A 23,894-nucleotide genomic window follows, 5' to 3' on the forward strand; every position below is an offset into this window, starting at 1 on the left:
GGTTTTTGCCTATTCAGTATGATACTGGCTATAAGTTTATCATAAATAGCTCTTATCATTTTGAGATATGTTTCATGAATACCTAGTTTATTGAGTTTTTAGCATGAAGGGATATTGAATTTTATCGAAGGCCCTTTCTGCATCTGTTGAGATAATCATGTGGTTTTTGTCATTGGTTCTGTTTATGTGGTGGATTATGTTTACTGATTTGCGTATGTTGAACCAGCCTTGGATCCCAGGGATGAAACCAACTTGATCATCGTGGATAAACTTTTTAATGTGCTGCTGGATTCGGTTTGCCAGTATTTTATTGAGAATTTTCACATAAATGTTCATCAGGGATATTGGCCTGAAATTTTCTTCTTTTGTTGTGTCTCTACCAGGTTTTGGTATCAGGATGATGCTGGGCTCATAAAATGGTTTAGGGAGGAGTCCCTCTTTTTTCTGTTGTTTGAAATAGTTTCCGATGGAATTGTACCAAGTCCTCATTGTACCTCTGGCAGAATTTGGCTGTGAATTCATCTGGTCCTGGATTTTTTTTCGTTGATAGGCTATTAATTACTACCTCAATTTCAGAACTTGTCATTGGTCTGTTCAGGGATTTGACTTCTTCCTGGTTAAGTCTTGGAAGAGTGTGTGTGTCCAGGAATTTACGCATTTCTTCTAGATTTTCTACTTTACGTATGTAGAGTTGTTTATAGTATTCTCTGAGGGTAGTTTGTATTTCTGTGGAATCAGTGGTGATATCCCCTTTATCATTTTTTTATTACGTCTATTTGATTCTTCTCTCTTTTCTTCTTTATTAATCTAGCTAGTGGTCTATCTATTTTGTTAATCTTTTCAAAAAACCAGCTCCTGGATTCATTGATTTTTGAAGGTTTTTTCGTGTCTCTGTCTCCTTCAGTTGTGTTCTGACCTTTGTTATTTCTTGTCTTCTGCTAGCTTTTGAATTTATTTGGTCCTGCTTCTCTAGTTCTTTTAATTGTGATGTTAGCGTGTTGATTTCAGATCTTTCCAGCTTTCTGATGTGGGCATTTAATGTTATAAATTTCCCTCTGAATACTGCTTTAGCTATGTCCCAGAGATTCTGGTATGTTGTGTCTTTGTTCTCACTGGTTTCAAAAAATTTCTTTATTTCTGCCTTAATTTTGTTATTTACCCAGTAGTCATTCAGGAGCAGGTTATTCAATTTCCATGTAGTTGTGCGATTTCAAGTGAGTTTCTTAATCCTGAGTTCTAATTTGATTGCATTGTGGTCTGAGAGAATGTTTGTTATGATTTCCATCCTTTTGTGTTTGCTGAGGAGAGTTTTACTTCCAATTATGTTGTCTACTTTAGAATAAGTGCTATGTGGCGCTAAGAAGAATGTATATTCTGTTGATTTGTGGTGGAGAGTTCTGTAGATGTCTATTAGGTCCACTTTGTCCAGAGCTGAGTTCAAGTCCTAAATATCCTTATTAATTTTCTGTTTTGTTGATCTGATATTGACAGTGAGACATTAAAGTCTCCCACTATTATTGTGTGGGAGTCTAAGTTTTTTATAGGTCTCTAATAACTTGTTTTATTAATCTGAGTGTTCCTGTATAGGGTACATATATATTTAGGATAGTTAACTCTTTTTGTTGCATTGATCCCTTTACCATTATGTAATGCCCTTCTTTGTCTTTTTTTGTTTTTTATTCTTTGTTGGACTTTTAAAGTCTGTTTTATCTCAATTGATCCTTAACTGTTGTTTCTCTAATCAGTTTTTCTTCAAATGGATTTATTCTCCAGTGTGGCACCAGATTTATAGTAGCATTACTTATCACCTTTTATCTATTGAAATAAAACAATTACTAAAAGTTCTAAAATTATCTTTAAAGTATAAAATCAAAACTCAACTCTCAGTGTACAAACCCTTTTGAACTCTGACAGTGAACCTCCTTTTCTTCTCATCTCTCATTCTTTTCTCTTAAGCATCCTCACAGTCTGTTATCTTGCCTCTTTTCTAACCTTAAACATTCAAAGACCATTCATTGCATTACAACTTGACATTGTTAAGGAACTTATTTTATTCTGCCTTGTCTGGGCAATATGCTATTCATTCTTTAGACAGATAGCATAGTTGGGATGATGGGTGCTGATGGTCTGGGTCAAAACCGTGCTTCTTTAGGCAAGCCTCTTAACCATTTTAAGTTTAGTAGATTTAATGTTCTATTTTATGAGACATTTGCAAAACTCAATATGATAATTATGCAAAGCACTAATAGAGATCCTGGTTTACACCTATCCTCAACAAAGGGTATATTTTATGATAGACTCATCCAAAAGACCACTGATGCCAAAAAATTATTTTTTATAATCTGTGCAACCCTCAGTATTTTGATCATGTATAATAATTCTGATAGCACTTATCATGGTGTACGTGTAATTTATATTACGTGGACTTCATGAAACTTGACTGAGCTTCACCAAATATTGCTTCCAAGGGAAAGAGAAGAAGTCTCAGACAAATGTTTTAGAGTTATCAAACCTTCAAGAATTTCAGACCATTCATCTAACTACAGGTCACACTGCCCCATATCTTTACGTATCTTCACTTATATATCACAAGAACACTGAAATGACAGAATCATTGGAAGAGAAGTTTTGCTCAAAATCAGTAATGAGACACTAAGAACCACTCATTTCACAGTTTTTAGTGTTACTCAAAGTATTGTTTCTGATAAAGAACTTGCATCAGAATGTAAATCAACAAACTATTTCATTCTTGAAGAAAGTCAGATTGCTGAAGAGGGAAAAATATTTGCTGAATTAAACACTGAACCTAGTGATTAGGTTGTTTTGTATTTTTGTGCAAGTTCCTTATCACATAACAACCAAAAAGAAAAAAACAGTTCAGGTATTAAGAGATAGTTTATGGATCATCCTTTGAGTATAATTAGACAATATCATTTATATCCAGTATTGGCCATGTTCAATACCATACTTACCTTTCTATTTAGAAGCAAAATGATATGATTCTGCATTCTGAATTTTCCAAACCAATCGATAGCCATGAACATACTCTGATGTCAGTAGTTGAAATGTTCATTAATATGAGTCGGGGGAACCAAAAGATGGCCGACAATAGAGAATTTTAAATATTGTCATGTTTTCATAGAAGAGGACACAGAATTTGGTAACAATTGAATATAGTAAATATAATTTATAATGTACCACATTTTGTCTTCATGGTTTTTCTTAGAATAGAAGCTTGAAAAAAATAATTATTAGGCTATATAATTTAACAAATAATTACTGCATACAGGATTGTATGCATAGCAGACGTTCACTGTATTTCAGAATGAAATGAGTCTATGTTTAATATGCATCTCCTGTAAACAGCATATAGTTTTATCTTGCTTTTTTATCTAGCCTCTTAAGCTCTGTTATTTAAATAAGATGTCACATCTATTAATATTTGACCTAATTCGTGATATAGGTGGATTTAATTCTACTATCTTTCTATTCTTTTTTTTTTGGTTTAATCAGTTATTTTTAAATTATTATTCTCATGCTTTCTTTTTAGATTAATACTCTTTAGTATTCAATTTTTATATATTTTATTGAACTAGTAGTTTTATCTTTGTTTTATTTTTTTAAAGGATGCTTCTGGGTTTACAGCATGCATCTTTAACTTTTTACAAGTTGCCCCTAAATAACTATTTTAATATTTCACATATAACATGGAACCTTAACAATAGTTGGTGTCTATTTTCCATTCCCATTGTTTGTATTGTTATACCTGTATATTTTACTCTTAGATATGTTAAAATCTTATACTATCTAGTTATTAACTTGGATTTACACTATCAATTATATTTTATATAAATTAAGACATGAGAGAAAATTTGTTAAATTTACCATTTCGGCACATTTCTTTGTGTAGATTAGGGATTCCAACTATTAACGTTTCCTTTTGCCTGAGGAAATTACTTATTTTTTCTTGTAATGCAGTTCTAAAGAAAATGAAATAATTTTTGTTTGTCCAAAAATATCTTTATTGCATCTTTAGTTTTGAAGGATTCTCTTTTGGCTAGCTATGAAAGTCTGAGTTAACATTATTTTCTTATTTTATTTCTGCACTTGAAAGATGCTTCGTTGTCTTCCATTTTGCACAGTTACCAACCCTGTGTAGTGCTGTATTTCCTTTGGTTCAATAGCCAAATAATATTATTTTACAAGAAAAATTATTTCACAAGAAGTCTGGAGTTGTTCTTATTGTTAATTCGTTGTAAGTAGTGTTTTTTGTTGTTGTTCCTCATTGCTATTAAGAGGTTTTTGTCTTTTTGTTTGTTTTGTTTAGTTTTTAGTCTTTTTTTGTCTGTTTGTTTTGGAATGGAGTCTTGCTCTGTTGCCCAGGCTGGAGTGCAATGGGCACAATCTCAGCTCACCGCAACCTCCGCCTCCAGGGTTCCAGTGATTCTCCTGTGTCAGCCTCCTGAGTAGCTGGGATTACAGGCATGCGCCACCAGGCCCGGCTAATTTTTGTATTTGTATTAGAGATGGGGTTTCACCATGTTGGTCAGGCTGGACTCAAACTCCTGACCTTGTGATCTGCCCACCTCAGCCTCCCAAAGTGCTGAGATTATAGGTGTGAACCACCGCACCTGACCAAGATTTTTAAAAAATAATTTATTTTTAGAAATTTGTGCCATTTTCTGATTTACTGTGTTTATTTGGCTTGGGGGTTATTGAGATTCGTAGATATATGAGATCTTTATCAGAGTTAGAGAACATTTGATAACAACTTCTACAACTGTTTTTCTTCTCTATTTTCATTTTTCTAGTCTAATATATGTGTTTAATACATATCTAATATGTATGTTACTAAACACATATTGATATTATCCAACACATCTGTATTAGTTCATTTTCATGCTGCTGATAAAGAGATACCCGAGACTGGATAATTTATAAAGAAAAAGACATTTAGTGGACCAACAGCTCCATGTGGCTGGGGAGGCCTCACAATCATGTCAGAAAGTGAAAGTCACATCTTATATTGTGGCAGAAAAGAGAGAACCTGTGCAGGGAAACTCCTTTTACAAAACCACCAGATCTCATGATACTTATTGACTACCATAAGAACAGTGTGGGGGAAATCACCCCCATGATTCAATTATCTTCCAGTGGGTTCCTCCCACAACACATGGGAATTATGGGAGCTACAATTTGAGGTGAGATTTGGGTGCGGATACAGGCAAACCATCTCCATGTCGTTGAGTTTCATTCATTTTATTCTGACATGTTGATCTGAATGACTCTGTTTGGAGAGTTTCTATTGTCCTATCTTCATGTTTACTAGTCATCTCTTTGACAGCTTCTAATATGCTTCCAAGTTCATTTAGTGACATTTTCACTAATGCTTTTTCATTTTAGATATCAGTTTGTATTATTTTTATATTCTCATTTCTTGCTTAAAATTCCCTATTTGTTCTGTAATTTTTATTTGGTTTTTAACTTTAAGTTTAGCATTACATGTGCAGGATGTGCAGATTTCTTACATAGGTAAATATGTGTGTCATGGAGATTTGTTGTACCAGTTATTTTAGCAACCATGTATTAAGCTTAGTAGCCATTAGTTATTTTTCCTGATCCTTATCTTCTCCCTCTTCCCACTCTACACCCTCTGATAGGCCCCAGTGTGTGTTGTTCCCCTCTATGTATCCGTGAGTTCTCATCATTTAGCTCCCACTTATAAGTAAGAACATGCACTATCTGGTTTTCTGTTCTTGGATTAGTTTGCTAAAGACAGTGGCCTCCAGCTCCATCCATGTCCCTGCAAAAGAAATGATCTCATACTTTTTTATAGATGCATAGTATTTTATGGTGTATATATACTGCATTTTCTTTACCCACTCTATCATTGATCGATATTTGCGTTGATTCCATATCTTTACTATTGTGAATCATACTCTAATGAATGTATGCATGTGTGTGTCTTTATAATAGAATGATTTATATTCCTTTACTTATATACCTAGTAATGAGATTTTTGGGTCAAACGGTATTTCTGACTGTAGGTCTTTGAAGAATCGCCACACTGTCTTTCACAATGGTTTAACTAATATAAACGCCCATCAACAGTGTATAAGTGTTTCTTTTTCTTTACAACCTCATCAGCATCTGTTATTTTTTTACTCTTTAGTAATAGCCATTCTGACTGGTGTGAATGGTATCTCATTGTAGTTTTGATTTGCATTTCTCTAATGATCAGTGAGGTTGAGCCTTTTTTGATATGATTATTGGCTGGATGTATGTCTTCTTTTGAAAAGTTTCTGTTCATGTCCTTTGCCCATTTTTCAACGGGGTTGTTTGCTTTTCTCTTATAAATTTGTTTAAGTTCCTTATAGATGCTGTATATTAGACTTCTGTTGGATGCATAGTTTGCAAAAATTTTCTCCCATTCTTTACACAGTCTGTTTACTCTGTTGATGGTTTCTTTTGCTGTGCAGAAGCCCTTTTTTAAAACTGGATCCCATATGTCAATTTTTGTTCTTGTTGGAATTGTTTTTGTCATCTTTCTCATGAAATCTTTGCCTGTTCCTATGTACAGAATGGTATTGCCTTGGTTGTCTTTCAGGGTTTTCATAGTTTTGGGTTTTATGTTTAAGTCTTCAATCCATGGATTATGCAGAAATAATCCATAAATGTTTGTACATGATATAAGAAAGGGATCCAGTTTTAATTTTCTGTATATGGCTAGCCAGTTACCCCAGCACTATTTATTGAATTGGGAATCCTTTTTCTATTGCTTGTTTTTGTCAGGTTTGTTGAAAATCAGATAGCTGTAGATGTGTGGTCTTATTTCTGGGTTCTCTATTCTGTTTCATTGGTCTATGTGCCTGTTCTTGTACCAGTACCATGCTGTTTTGGTCCCTATAGCCCTGTAGTATATCTTGAAGTTGTGTAATGTGATGTTTCCAGGTTCATTCCTTTTACTGAGGTTTGCCCTAGTTATTCAGGCTCTTTCTTATTTCCACATGTATTTTGAAATCATTTTGTTTATTTCTATAAAGAATGTCAATGGTAATTTAATGAGAATAGCATTGAATCTGTAAATTGCTTGGGGCAGTGTGATCATTTTCACAAAAATGTAAGACAGTACTTGGTCCTCTTTGCCTTCCACCATGATTGTGAGGCTTCCCCAGCCATGTGGAACTGTAAGTCCTAGTAAACCTGTTTTTTTGTAAATTATCCAGTCTCTGGTATGTCTTTATTAGCAGCATGAAAACGGACTAATACAGAGTTCATTCATGATTTGGCTCTTGGCTTGATTATTGTTGGTATACAAGAATGCTAGCAATTTTTGCACATTGATTTTGTATCTTTAGACTTCGTTAAAGTTGCTTATCAGCTTAAGAAGCTTTGGGGCTGAGATGATGGGGTTTTCTAGATATAGGATCATGTCATCTGCAAACAGGGATAGTTTGACTTCTCTTACTATTCGAATGCCCTTTATTTCTTTCTGTTACTTGATTGCTCTGGTCAGACTCTAATTTTGCTTATACCTTCTTTCAAATTTTAGAACATATTTATTACAGTTATTTTAAATTTTGTGTTTGCTAATTTCATAATTTCTCTAATTCAATATATGTGTTTCTACTGGCCGATTTTTCTCCTGGCTATGGATAAAATTTTCCTGATTCTTCATAAGTTCAACAATTTGTGATTATGTGTTGGATGCTACTAAGACTGCATTCGTTAGTGTCTAGATTTTGTTATATGTCTTAATAAGGCATTGAGTTTTCACCTACCATGCAGATAATTTGCTTTTGTTTCAGCTTGACGTTGTTGAGGCTTTTAAAATTTCGATTAATATAGAGTACTCTTTAAGGCTTCATAATGCTATTCCAGCTCTGTAAGCTTTCTGAGTTCTCAATGGAATGCTCATGATGTTCATGAAGCTGTCTTCACTTTGGAGACTTGAAACTCTGTTGTCTACCTACATTGTAGAAGCAATTTTTTATTCAGAAGATTTATGGTAATTTTTGTATCAAAAATCCAAGCTATACTCATAGTTCATTCTTTAATATCTGATTCATTAGTTTGGCAAGATTATCCTGTTCTGTGTTCCTTTCTGTGATCCAGTTAGAATAGTAACTTCATACAGAAATTTAGAGTAATGATTGAGGAAAATTTGTTTACTTTACTCAAAGAGATAAGTCCTCCATACCCTTTAGCCCAACACATCTAAAAGGCTTATAAAATAATGTATTTTACGTATATAAAATGTAATTTTTCTAATTTTAGAGTGGTGTAAAACAGGAAGACCAGTATGTTAAAAGTTGGATAATAGTAAAAATGGACAGAAGTGAGTAGATTTAATATCTGTTTTCTTTAAAAATTGGATTAAATGGGCTGGGCATGGTGGCTCAAGCCTGTAATCCCAGCACTTTGGGAGGCCGAGACGGGTGGATCACGAGGTCAGGAGATCGAGATCATCCTGGCTAACACGGTGAAACCCCGTCTCTACTAAAAAATACAGAAAACTAGCCAGGCGAGGTGGCGGGCGCCTGTAGTCCCAGCTACTCGGGAAGCTGAGGCAGGAGAATGGCATAAACCCGGGAGGCAGAGCTTGCTTGCAGTGAGCTGAGACCCGGCCACTGCACTCCAGCCTGGGCAACAGAGCAAGACTCTGTCTTAAAGAAAAAAAAAAAAAAAAGGATTAAATGTATTAGTATATCTTTCCAGTTCTTATCTATAGACATTAGTTATAAAAATATTGGTTAATTTCTTTTCTGAAAATATCAGCACAATCTGAATGAATAAAAATTGGCATATACTCCTGAGTTTCTAAAAAGGTTTTTGTCCTGATGCTTCAAATGTGGCTGCTGTGAGTCCCAGGAATTTCATGTCCACTGAGTATTGCTATGAAATAAATATTTTATTGCTATGCTTCACTAATATAATTAAGTCCCTTTGGATATACCATAGGCTTTGAAGGATGATACATGTGGGAAAAAACATTAAAGACTCATTTATTTTATGTATTTGTTCTCTTATAGTGCTTGTCTTTTTTTCTTTCACTGCTCTAACCTGTGCTTCTGTGGTTCCAGACTGACACAAGCTAAGGCATCAGGGATTATAGAAAATTGAAGTTATTTGGTGCTAGTGTAAATGAGAGGCCATTCTTAATGTTTACATTATAAATGTTCACAAGCCATTTTGAAGTGATGCTTAAGTATAGAATAGTATTTCTTTTCAAAGGAATGCAAAAGTATCTAAGTAGAGTTTCAAACTCAAGCTATTATTTTATTAATAAAAGATGTAATCAGCAAAAATATTGCTTAATAGTGTTTAGAACTAAATTGAGAAAATCCCACTTTGATGATTAGGAAGATCATTACTAAGCTCAGTGCTTATTGATGTATATTTATTTTTACTGGAAAAATAATATAGAAATCTTACCTAACAAGAACATATTGGACAAATATCTTTGAATTTACCATCGTCTTTAAACAAGTGACAGATCCATTTCAGAACTGCTCTGATTTGTAGCTTCCAATTCTTTCAGACATGCCTGAGATTTTTGCTACTATGTGAGGAGAATCAGTGCATTGATCTGACAGAAAGTAATAGATAAAATAGTTGTGTGATGATACTACTACTCAAAATAGCTAGAAATAGTTTAACATTTTATTTATTTGGCTTCTGTGAGAAAATGTAATAAGGCTTCTAATACTTTTTTCAATCAATTAAAAATGCCTACGTGTTTTTGTTCAGTTCAAATTTATGCTTCCACAGACATATCTCTGACAATTCTCTCTTAATTGTATTTGTTCCTCAGAAATAAAGGAGTATAATTCTGAGAGAATCTGTATACTTAAATTACTAACTGCTTGCTTGTGCCATTAGAAAGCACTTTATTTTGTAATGGAATCTTTGTTAATTGTTTCACATGGAAAATGAACAGTTATGATAACAAGTAGATTTTAATGGTTACTTTTATACGTTGGTTGGATTGGACCAAGAAATATCCATGTCTAGGTAAATGTAATTATACTTAGAATTTGATTATACCTATAAACAACGTGAATATATGATAGGTACTTTGGTATGTTATCAGATAAAATCCAGCAATTAAGTTCTCTCTCAGAGATGAAAATATGATTCTACATTCTGGCATTCCTAAGTAACTTCTATCACTTAGGCTAGTTTATATCAATTTATTTTCTCCCATCTTGCCTATTTTTTTCTTCTGAACTTATAGTTTTCAGTTTTATATCTTCTTTCTTATCTGAACTTACAGTTTTCAGTTTTATATCTTCTTTCTTAGTACATTGACTCAAAAGTAAAAACAAACCCACCTGTGGTTTTCCAGATAAAAACAATAAAAACACTTCAAAAATTGCAAAAATGTATTAGACTTAACTCTTTAGAGACCATGGGGTAGGGGTATCAAAGTATAAACTTTACCAATCTAGTATGTAGTTGTTCTCATTCCTGTCTCTCCTTGCTTCTCATTCTGTTCTTATAGAAATATCTTGAGGAGTTCCAAATATTCTATTTTATATACATATAACAGCGTTTACTAGGGGGTCCAAGACACTCAGTTAAACTCCTCTCAGGGAAATGTATACCTCTGGCATTATAATTATTATATAATACAGGCCACTCATGTTTTTATTTCCAAAATAAATTAAATACAGTTCTATGTCACTTGTCTTATATACCTAAACATCAAAGATGTATATGTATGTATTTAAATTATACCTCACTAAATACCAAAAAGATAAATTATATATAGACCCTATGGATTAGTAATATGTTGTATATTATTATGATAAAGACACCCTTATGGAAAATGAATTACTTGACACAGAGAGCTCATATTTTTTGAGGGCCATAGAAAGTAGTGATGATTGCCTAGATAAGTGAATGGAGAGGGTGAAAGAAGACAAAACTAATGAGAACTGGATAAGTCTAACTTTAAAAGAATCCAAACTTATGGAAAATTTGGAATAGAGAATAAGAGAGTAGCACAGGGCTGATAAAAGCTCAAAAAGCAAAAAGGATGAAAGGAAACATATGCAGAAAAAAAGATTGATGTTGAATGAAAGAGGGAAAAGATGGAAAGGAGAAGGGTTGTGAGCATCCATGAGGAAGGAAGTAAATACAGGCTAGCAGCAAGGGTGTAAGCCAGTCCAATATTAATAATTCAAGTGTAAGAAGTGGATTACTTAACAGCAGGTATTACAACTTAAAACGTGAGAGTGTGAGATTTTGACCTTTATGACAAAGGAAGATGTATAAATTATTAGGTGAGGGCAATTTATTTTATTAAAAATAGTAAAAATTTCATTGGCTGACAGAAAAATAATATAGAGTTTAGACTCACCACAAAACTTTTAATAATGCAAATATTACAAAGGAAAATGAAAATAATTATAAAATGACAGTAATGAGAAAAGGAGAGATAAATAAAATTAGAGCCAAATTTTATCACTTTTTGGTGCCCTTGTAAGTTTAAAAACAATGAAAGTCATTACAGAGTAAAAGTTATGCTTGATTATGATGGCGCTGACAGACTGTCTGGAGAGGCTACTGCGAGGAAGACAGCTGCAGCAGGGGAGGCAAGGCCAGGGCTGCACACTTCGTGGAACCACGGGATCTGGGAACACGCAAGAGCCCCACTCCCAACCCAGTTGGCAGGGAAGGAGCATGGGCTCCTGCCCGGAACTGCAGCTGTCCAATTGCAGCATTACTGAGCTCTTGGGGGTCCAGGAAGCCCCCTGCCCCTGCAGGCTTGAAAGTGCCTGCTCCTGCTTGCCATCCTCTCCTGACTCCTGACACCTGCTCTATGGTGGGTCTTGGTGAAACCCCACCTTCCAACCAGGGATGGCCTGAAGCCTGGAGGCTGAACTGCCGGTTCCAGGGGAAGTCTGCAGCCTGGAATGAGAACTTCATTGACGAACATTCAGCCAATCGAATGGAACTTTTTCCAGACTTGCCTATGGTTGCCATGGACCAATCAGCATACACTTCCTTCATTCACATAAAAACCCCAGACTCAGCCAGACTCACTCCCTCATCAAGATGACCCACCTGAAGAAAGAAGCTACTTACTACAGATCTCTTTTCCACTGAGAACTGGACACTCATCAGGACAACCTGCCTGCAGAAAGATGCTATCCACTTTATCCACTTTGGGTCTCCTGAGAGCTGTTATGTCACTCAATAAAGCTACTCTTCATCTTGCTTACCCTCTAGTTGTCTGCGTACCTCATTCTTCCTGGATGTGGGATAAGAACTCAGGACCTGCCAAATTATGGGACTCCAGGAGCTGTAATACAAACAGGGCTGAAACATGCTCCCTCCCTGTGTCCTCCATTCTGTGGGCAATGAGAAGAAGAGAAGAGCTGCAGTCCTTCGGGAACCCCAGACCTAGGGACTCCCTGAGCTAGAGCTGTAACACCCTCTTTGAGGCTCTGTGGTTCTTGGTGTCTCCAAGCTTCTGGGTACCACTACATTCCCCTTGCCTAGGCGTGGGTGACCACGGTGGAAGCCACTTGCAGTACATCTAATCCAGCCACAGCCTTGCACGAAGCCAACGCCTGTGCTGGCAGTTAAATCTCCCAGCCCCACACAGCAGCTGGTGTGCCTGGTTCTGCACAGTGGCCGGACCCCACGCTCACTTACTCACATACCCTTCACCACTCCTGCCTGGCTTGCCCTTGGCAGGCATGGGATCTGGGCTGGTAGTATGAGTCGAGTGCAGCCTGCCAGGCTGAGTGTGCAGAACAAGCCCAACTGGCCCCAGCAAAACTCAGGCAAAAGCACCACTAGCCACAGACGTTTCCACCTGGAAAAACAACACCCTAAGGAAGCTGTGACAGTTATGCATTCTAAAATTAATATCTACACGTGAAAAAATGTTATAAAAGGCAACTAAATTATGGGAAATTGATATGGTTTGGCTCTGTGTCCCCACCAAAATCTTATTTTGAATTATAATAATCCTCACTTCTCAAGGGCAGGAACAGATGGAGATAATTGAATCATGGGGATGGTTTCCCCCATGCTTTTCTCATGATAGTGAGTTCTCATAAGCTCTGATGGTTTTCTAAGGGGCTTCCCTCTTTGCTTGGCACTCATTCTCTCTCCTGTCACCCTGAGAAGAGGTGCGTTCCACCATGACTGTAAGTTTCCTGAGGCCTCCCCAGTCATGTGAAACTGTGAGTCAATTAAAACTCTCCTTTATAAATTACCCAATCTCAGGTATTTCTTCATAGCAGCATGAGAATGAACTAATGCAGAAATGTTTGTAGCAAATGTTGAAAACTATTAATATTTTAAATGAAAGTGTTCATATAAATCAGTAATATAATAGTATGGGGGCAGGCATCCCCTAAAATAGCCCCTTAGGATTCTTGACTCCTCGTATTCAGTAGAAGTGCATATATGTTATTAGGTGTTTATTGTCAACACAGAAAATTGCTCTTGATTTCTGTACGCTTCCTTCTTAGAAAGTTGTTTTAACTAAGAAAGAATATTAGTATATATTTTATGGATAAATATTTGCACATATTTATGGAATACCTGTGATATTTTGTTATGTGAGTAGAAAGTGGAATAATCAAGTCAGGATGCTAAGGATGTCAGTCACCATTCATTATTTCTATGGGCTGAGAACATTTTAAGTCCTCACTTCTAGCTATTTTGAAATATAAAATATACTGTTGTTAACTATAGTCACCCTACTCTACAATTGAACACTAGAACTTATCCCTTCTATATAGCTGTATGTTTGTGCCCATTAAAAAACCTCTTTATATGCACCTTCTTCATATACACCCGTATCCTACCCAGCACCTGGTAACTATCATTCCACTTTCTACCTTGACAATATTATTTTTCTTTTAGCTTCCATATATACAAGAAAGTCTGTTTATACAATCATATCATCAGCAAAAGTGACAGTTTTGCCTTTTTTTCTACTACTTTTTGAGATAATTCTTACGTGGTGATCATAATATATCATTCTTTAGATATATTATTGAATTCTATTTTTTATTATTTTAATTATAATTTTTGTTTTTGTAATCATGAATAAGGTTAATTTGTAGCTTTTAAAAAACTCTTTGTTTTTGCTGTTAAACTTATCCTGACCTTATGAAATAAATTTGGGGTTATACTTTATAGATTGAAATATTTTAGATAATCATGAAACTGTTCTTTCTTTAAAGGTTAGATAGAACTAATTATTAAACCATGTGGGTATGGAGCATTTTTTATTCTTAGATTTTTAATCACTCTTTCAAATTCTTCAATAGTGATTGTTCTATCATGTTTTATACTTCTTATCACTATTTTTGTAACATACTTTTTGAAAAGTATTCATCTGCTGTTCTTAAAATGTATTTATTAGAATAGTATTAGGTATTGCTACAATTGGAAAGTTTACTTCACCTCAAAATTCATATCTCGAAAGCTAATATTCAATGTCATAATATTTGGGTGTGGAGACTTTGAGGGGTGATTAGTTTATGACTTAGAAGTCCTTATGAATGTAATTAGTATCATTGTAAAAGGGATCCCAGGTAACTTTGTCTCCTCTACTACATGTGAAGTCATGGTTAGAAGATAGCTATTTATGAACCAGACACTAAATCTATAGATGGCTTGATCTTGGACTTCCATCTTGCAGAACTTTGAGAAATAAATTTCTGTTGTTTATAATCCACCCAGTTTATGGTAATTTGTAATAGCAACTCAAATGGACTAAGTCTCGTATTTCTTGTCATTCTTTTAATTGTGTCTATATCTATGATTATGTAGCCTTTCTCATTAGGATCAGACATTCTGACCTGGAGGAAAATGTTGAATAAAGTAGGTTTCAAGTAGATGTGTATTTTCTTATGTGGATGGCATGTCAACTCAGGAAAGCAGACCTTTTAAAATTATAAGAATGATTTAAAAACTTGGTATTAAGCATCCAGGGCATTCATAATACCTTTTTAAACTTTCACATTCCAGAATTCACTCTTTCCAGAATGATTATATTTACATTTTTAAAGTATATTCATAATCTCGTTCATAAAATAGTGTTCACAATTATATCATGATAGCACTTAAGCCAAAACAGTTTGTGTGAATTATCTATATTGATAAAATTTCTCCTAAGGATTAATTCCTGAATACACAATGAAATTGGGTATCTTGATCAAGGCTCTCTCACAATTATATTTCAGTTCATCTAGGCATTCATTCTTTCTAGCACGAGTTTATTGTGTCTACCAGTGTTGTCTTCTGATAGAAAATGGCCACATTCATTGCACCCATAAGTTTTCTCTTCTGTATCCAGTATTTATTGATGCATCACTTCTGGCTAAAGGATTTTCCATATTCTGTACAACAATAGGTCTTTATAATGCATGTATTTTTCAATGTACATTGAGGTATGACTTTTTTGTCAAATGACTTTCCACATTCATTGTACACAAAGGCACTATGGGTCTTTCTCCTGTTTGTGTTCTCCGATGTTCTGTGATTATAAGTGATATAAGTGATATAAGATATGATTATAAGTGAAGGCTTTCCTACAAAAAACATAATGTGAATTCTTTGATGTTTGATGAGGGTTAACTTACATGAAAGGCCTTTCCTACAGTTAGTACACCCATATGATTACTCCCTAGTGTGATTTCTCTGATGTCTAATGAATTCAGACTTGTGGCAGAAGACTTTTTCATATTCCTTACATATGTGTAGTTTCTCTGCAAGTGGATCTTTATTCATTTATACATAAGATAATTGGTTACTACTAGTTTATACGTAAGTGCGGTGTTATTCTTGAAATCTTTTTCACAGTGGCTGCATTCCGAGGATTTTTCCTATTATGTCTTCTATCACGGTTTGTACACTTATCTAACAATTTCCTATGCAACTTATTTTTTTGAGTAGTTTACCGTAAAACCCACCAGGTCTAAATTACATTTCAAACTCTTTCCAGAAGTATTTCAATTATTAAAACCTTGAATTGAACATAAATTATCAGTGTTCAAAAGTGATATTTTCCTGAACATTATTCATAACTTCTTACCTTGGGCAATTTTTTGTTTGTTTGTTTGTTTGTTTTAATTGAAGGGCACACCTTATCTTAAAAGCATGCCTTACTGTCCTTTCATCTGGAAGTTTACTTGTCAGGTACCTTGTCAACAGTGGCAGCCTGGACATGCATCCTTGACAATCCATTGTGCTTCTTCCTGCTCCATCCTGAGGATCACATCTGATTTGATGCTTTCATAACCCACTGAGATGAGGCTGCTCTTTTAATGTTTTCCCTTACTCTATTATGCTATCTTACAGAGGCTTTGAACTACATTTTGGGTGAGGGACCAAGGAGACACAAAGAGACTGTGTATCTTCTAAACCCATTTAGGGAATATGATATCTAGTATATTTCCAATTAGTCATTTTAGCCTTAGGTGGCTGCATTTGGGATTCTCAAGATCCTTCAGAGTCCTCAGTTGGGTAAAGGAGCATGAAGTTTGGGTAACTATAGGTAGTTAAGTGACTGGAGTAGGGTAGGTGAGATCATGCACGTAAGAGCAAAATAAAAACGCCTTAAAAGTGTTATATAAATATTGCTAGAAAGCTTAGCCCTCATGTTGAGCAGGCAATCTCAACTCATCGTAAGTTGCAGTTACATTAGAGCATAGTTGGTCTTATTGTCTCTACTTGATCGACTGACTACAGTAAAGGTTGAAAGGATTGTGGAGTAAATAAAGGAAGGTATAAAGAGGGGATGGTATTGAAGCATTTTGAAATTTTACTGAGGCTGCAAGAGTACCTAACTCTGTCTTTTGAGCTCTTTTGAGTAACTACCAGGCATACTATGCATTACATATTTTTTCCACATAGATGTGGTTTTGACTTGGATTAGAATTATTAAACCATGGCCTCATTTTTTTTTCTCAGAAATCTGTAGATACATTTCACTTATAATATAAACATGTTTTGTTAAAATTAAATATCTTATATGTTCTTCAAGGGTATGCTGACTTCTAAATTTTTAAAGAGTAATACATATTGAGAGGCAGTTCCCTTGAAATGGGTGTGTCTCAGATATCTGAACCTGAGAATCAGAGGAAAAACCTCAGGTGTCCTGGAAAATGGGATTGGTTTTGACAAGGAAATGTCAAGGTGTCTAAGAAACACATTCCAAAGTGTGGATGTTAAATGTCTACCTTCTTGAAGAGAGTTCAGGAACTAGAAAGTTAGTATTAGTAAGTCAGACAAGTATACTGTGTAGTTATGCATGTATTTCCAGGAAAAGTACATCCCATATTAAGGGCCTGTAATGTAATTAGTTTCTGGACAGTGGAAGACAGCATCTAAAAAATCATGAAGACTCTCAGGTCAAGTCCTCATGGTGTAAATTCGATAGTTTGATACTTCTTAACACCCATCTTGTTTTTGTTGTATATGATCTTTTTGTGAAATCTTTTGAATGTTTAAAAATTGGTAGAACGATATGATTGTGAGTGAAAAGAAGCATCTCTGACAGAAGGGCTCAATTCTATAAATATTTGAGGAGTTTTTGGAAAAAAGAATTGATAAACTTGGCTATTGCCTTTAATGTATAGTACAAGGAAAATAAAACTTTAGAAGAATGATATGTTTAAACAGATTTAAGTATCAGCAGAGCAAACTACAACTTTTTAATGGTGGAGAATAAAAAACAGCATTGAAAATAAAATAATGAAAGAAGAATTGATGCAATACGTTTGCATATAGTTTACCAAGCCAAACAGGTAATTTAGCAATTTTAGAAGAATATGGTCAGATGAAAATTTGGATAATCATTATTATGGTGAAGCAGGGTAAGAATATGTATTTTCTGGCATAGTACTCTGGGATATTATATATGCATGTGTTTCAAGTAAACAGGAAGTAAAAGAAGGAGTAACCTGATAACTTTGTTTGGAACAGTAAGGACACAGTCAAGACCCAATTAGGATAAAGGAAATAGATTCAGGTATTAATCTAATAATTTAATGTATAATACATATAATTATGACAGGTTGGGATCTGCATGTAAAAGGTTACATTACTTTTTTTCCTAGAAGTCTACATTTAGATGTCAGTGTTATTTTTAGAATTCCAGAAAAAAGTATTGTAAAACACCTTTTAATTCTACTTTTATGTGGCAGAAACAGATACAAGTGCCCTGACAGTTTTTTGAAAAGAAGAGAAATTGACAACCCAGAATTAGAAATGCAGTTTTCTTTAATGATAGGCAACATAACAAAGAATTTAGTAGCGTGAATTCTGAAAACAAAATGCTTGGGTTCAAACCCCAACTCTACCACTTATTAGCAGAGTGATATGGGGTAATTTGCATAACATCTCATATTGTTTTTTCATTTATAAAGTTGGAGCTGATCATGTTTCATAAACTTACTATCAGTTTAAATTAAATTAAAAATGTAAAGCACTTAAACACTGATTAGCACATTACAGTTACTGTATAAATGTTTGGTTCATTTTATAATTTTCATCAATGATTATGAAAAATATGTTAATCACTTAACTATGGTCCATGACATACTGGTATATTGAAGTGTAGGACAGAGTGAAGTTGAAAAATTGCTATTTTAAAAGTAAAAACAGAAAGTATTGGAAATAACCATCACAATAGTATATAAACTGCTTCAGGATAAGGAAATTAAATAGATCATTCAGGCTAAGGGGAATTTCAGAAAAAATCAGATTCCCACATTGAATTTCCAAATAGGTGAGGAAAACTTATGGATAGTGACTGAATTATCAAATAGAAAAATACTCTGGAGATCATTTAGCCAGGATTATGGTGTTTAAAATGTGAAAAATACCATCTGAGAGCAGAGAAAACTATCTAAAAACATCATCAGGCAAGAAAGCATATGTTTTAAAGAGTAGAAATACAATTTAACATTCCATCAAACACCTAAAATGACAAAATAATACAACAGAATTTAGAAACATTGGTCTTCAAATAGAAGACCAAACTAAATATGTGTCCGACCTCTGATACTATGTGAGGAACTACAGGAGCCTCAGTTACCTCATCTATAAAGTGTGGATATAATATCTATTTTGGATAGTGTCATTAACATTAAATATCATAGTAAATATAAAGTACCTGGCAATGACCAGGAAAAGAGTGAGAATACAAAGTACAATAGTAATTATTAGTTTTTTAAATGAACATTGAAAGTATAGAATGTTAAGATGAAAAAGGAGACTGAAAAAAGAATCATCATGTGACTAACTTGATTTATAAGATATTAATAACGTTTATAATTAGAAATTGTACCTACTGGTCAAAAATATAATCTAAATATGTTAATGTACTTTATCATTAAAAACCCATGAGGATCATATAGCATACTCTATCCCAAAACAGAAGAATTACTAAGTGCTAATTAAACACATTGGTTAAATAGGTACTAAATTATCATTAAGTTAAAGCACCAGGACCATTAACAGATGAGAGAGCAGGTGTAGTTGAAAATAATACAACGTTGATGTTAGGACTAAAAATATAAATTACTGGCCAGGCGTGGTGGCTCACGCCTGTAATCCTAGCACTTTGGGAGACTGAGGCGGGCGGATCACGAGGTCAGGAGATCGAGACCATCCTGGCTAACACGGTCAAACCCTGTCTCTACTAAAAATATTTTAAAAATCAGGCGGGCGTGGTGGTGAGCCCCTGTAGTCCCAGCTACTCTGGAACCTGAGGCAGGAGAATGGCGTGAACCCGGGAGGCAGAGCTTGCAGTGAGTCAGGATCACGCCACTGCACTGCACTCCAGCCTGAGTGACAGCGCGAGACTCCGTCTCAAAAAAATAAAAAATAAATAAATTAAATAAATAAATAAATAAATTACTGTATAATGAAGAACAACTCAAAAGAGCAGGAGAAGGAAACATCATTTTTGAAGGTCTAAATTTAATGAATTTTGGGGACTGTAAGCATGCTTTGTCATTGAGAAGTTTTGACATATGTATATGCCCATAAATCAATCATCATAGTCAAAATATTGAATATATTCATTACTCCAAATATTTTTGTAGCCAATTGCTATTACTTGCTTTCACCTTTCCCTGTCTTTTTCAGCCAACAACTGATGTGCATTCTGTCATGATAGATCAATCTGAATTTTCTAGAATTTTGTATACATGGAATTATACAGTACGCATTTTTGTCGTTTAATTTCTTTCACTCAGTCTAATTATTTTGAGATTCATTAATGTTGTGGCATGTGTTATTAGTTCATTCCTTTTATTGTTGTGTAGTATTCAAGTGTTTAGGTATAGCATCAAATTTTTACTCACTTTTCCGTTGATGGTCATTTGGTATTTCCCATTTTCCCATTTTTGAGTATTATAAAAAAAAAAACTTATAGTAGTATTCATATTCAGCAAGAAGACCTAACTATCCTAAATATATATACGCCCAACACAGGAGCACTCAGATTCATAAAGCATATTCTTGGAGACCTAAAACAAAGACATAGACTCCCACTGTTAATGTTAATGACCCTTTGTGCATGATAAGTTGGATTTCTCTTGCTTCCTTTAGAACTGTCTGGCTTTGTTTCTTAACAATACTTTTGTTCACCTCTCTTTGAGTTGACCTTTTTTAGACTTTGTTGACCTCCTTGGATATGCAGATAAATGTTTTTCATCAAAATTGAGAATTATTTATCCATTATTTAAATACTGTTTTGAGTCTATATCATCTTTTATTCTGGGATTCTATTGTGCATACACTTTGTAGTGTTCCACAGGTCTCTAAACTCTATTTCTCTTTATTGTTTCAATGTTCCTAAGACTGGTTAAACTCAATTGACCAAGCTTCAAGATTGCCGATTCTTTCTTCTACCAGCTCAAATATATTGTTGAACCCCTATAGTAAATTTTCATTTCAGTTATTGAAATTTCCAACTTCAACATATCCTTCTGTCCCTTTTTATAATTTAAATTTCTTGATTGGCATTTTCAAGTTGTTGTCATGTTTCCCTATAATTCTTTGACAATGTTTCCTTGAAATATTTGTATATATGTATAATGCTGACTTAAAATACTTTTCTAATAATTCCAGCGTCTATAGTTCCTTAGGGAAATTGTCTATTGTCTTTTAATTTGTCCTGTATGTAGGCCAGATTTTCTGTCTTTGCATGTCTGCACATTTTAAATGATAATGTGGCAACTGTGGAAATTAAGGATCCCATGTCCTGGGTTTTATGTTATTGTTGTTGTCAATTGTTTGTTTAATAAATTCCATGAACAACTTCTGTAATTGAGAGGTGAGGCCAGCTGGACTTCCTGGGCCAAGTGGGGACTTGGGGAACTTTCCTTACAAGAGGATTGTAAAACACACCAATCAGCACTCTGTAAATTGCACTAATCAGCACTCTGTAAAACACACCAATCAGCAGGATTCTAAAAGTAACTAATCACGAGAAGGAATGAAAAAAAAGGCACTCTGATAGGACAAAAATGGAATATGGGTGGGGACAAAAAGCGAATGAAAGCTGGCCGCGCCAGCCAGCAGCTGCAACCCTCTCTGTTCTCCTTCCAGCTGCGGTAGCTTTGTCCTTTCACTCTTCACAATAAGCCTTGCTACTGCCCACTCTTTGGGTCAGTGCCATCTTTAAGAGCTGTAACAGTCACCTTGAAGGTCCATGGCTTCATTCTTGAAGTCAGCGAGACCACCAACCCACCGGCAGGAACCAGCTCCGGACACATGACTGTATTCATTATTGCATGTGGCCACTGAAATCTCTTTTTGATTAGCTTAGTGGCCTGCTAATGACTTGACAGAGATTTCTTAAATAACCTGGAGCAGTTTCTCACACCCTTTGCTGGAGCGCTGTGTGTGTTTGTTGGGACATGCTTTGAATGATCAAGGAGTTTACAAGGCTCTCTTAGCCTTCACTTTCTGTTTTTACAGAGGCCTCAAGCTCGGACAGAAGTGAGAAACTGGTGCCCTCTCAGGTCTTTCCACACATGTATCTTGGGTAAGTATTTTTGTCTGCCTCTTTTCTCCCAGGGATATTACCACCTCAGATAATATGTTCAGCTGCAATGCTGAACAATTGTTATGAACATTTTTCAACAAAATCCCTGGGGATAGGGCTTTCCTCACTGAGCAAATCCTCAGGTCAAATGAAAGGAAGAAGTAAGAACAGGAATTTTCCAGGTAGCTGCTAGACAAGTCAAGCTATTATAATTCCCTTAGGTTTGGGCATGGAGGGATCTCCAAACCCAGTCAGTTTTCTCCAGGTGATGTTAGGTTTTCTTTTCTTTTTTTCTTTTTCTTTTTCTTTTTTTTTTTTTTTGGTAGAGACAGGGTTTCGCCACATTGGCCAGGCTAGTCTCGCCATTCCAAAGTGCTGTGATTACAGGCGTGAGCCACTATGTCCGGCCAGTTCGTGTTTATTTTTTTGTTTTTTTTTTTTTTTTTTTTTGGTAGGGACAGGGTTTCGCCACATTGGCCAGGCTGGTCTTGAACCCCTGACCTCAAGTCATTTGCCCGCCTCAGCCTCTCAAAGTGCTGGGATTACAGCCATGAGCCTCTGCGCCTGGCCAGGCTTTTTTTTTTAAATGAGATCCCAAGAAAAAAATCAAAAATGAGAAGTTCAGGAAAACACACTCTCTAGATTGATTTTATGGGTTACTATTATCAAAAACTATTATCAAAGAGGTAGGTGACGACCTATGGAAGTTATCAGTGAATGACTTACTTATGAATTTCATGAAATATTTTGAATTTTATTTTCTGTTAAAACAATTTATAGAAACCTTAAAATCAAATTTTGTATACATTAAAAAATAGAGAAAATTTATGTTTCGAGGGCTTATTTCTTGTATGGAAAAATTTTAAACTTCATTATATCTTTACAAATTAAATATTTGGAATTGGCTGGTGATAAATGATTCAATATTAATTGTTAAAACAGACTTCCTTTCATTGTCGATAAATTACATTAAATCTTTTTAATTTTTAAATTACAATCTCATCAACATACATGTGTAAAAATGATTTCTCCTCACTGAATGCTATTAAAACAAAACGTGGAAACAGTTTAGCTACACGTCATCCCTTGTGGATACCACTGTTATCAATCTGTCCAAGATTAGATAATGAGCAAGAAGCAAGTTCATTTATTATATTACAATACTTTAAGTATATATACACGCAGTGTTTGTTCAAAGTATATGTATATCTTTGTTGTTCAAAGTATCTATATATATATAAGTATATATGTGTGTATATATACATGCATATACATGTATACACATGTGTATATGTTTATACATGTGTATATACATGTATGTATACGTGTATATATACACGTGTGTGTGTGTGTATATCGATACACACAAATTCGAGGAAATCATTATTTCACTTATAATTGTTGTTTCATTATAATGGCAGAATGACAACCTTTCAAGTATAATGGTGGTTTGCCACATTACCTATCTTTGTGTTCTTGTGCAGCCTTTGTGTTCTTTCAGTGAATGTTATTTGCAGGTTTCTGTTACATGTTACTGATTATATTTACTACAATGCAATTTTCTTTGTAGACTCCTATAATTTAAAATGTGCTTGGCTGGGCGCGGTGGCTCACACCTGTAATCCCAACACTTTGGGAGGCCGAGGTGGGTGGATCACGAGGTCAGGAGATCGAGACCATCCTGGCTAACACGGTGAAACCCCATCTCCACTAAAAAAAATACAAAAAATTAGCTGGGTGTGGTGGTGGGTGCCTGTAATCCCAGCACTTTGGGAGACTGAGGCGGGCGGATCACGAGGTCAGGAGATCGAGACCATCCTGGCTAACACGGTCAAACCCTGTCTCTACTAAAAATATT

This window comes from Colobus angolensis, unplaced genomic scaffold (genome assembly GCF_000951035.1).
Source record: "Colobus angolensis palliatus isolate OR3802 unplaced genomic scaffold, Cang.pa_1.0 Scaffold7, whole genome shotgun sequence".
Lineage (NCBI taxonomy): Eukaryota > Metazoa > Chordata > Mammalia > Primates > Cercopithecidae > Colobus > Colobus angolensis.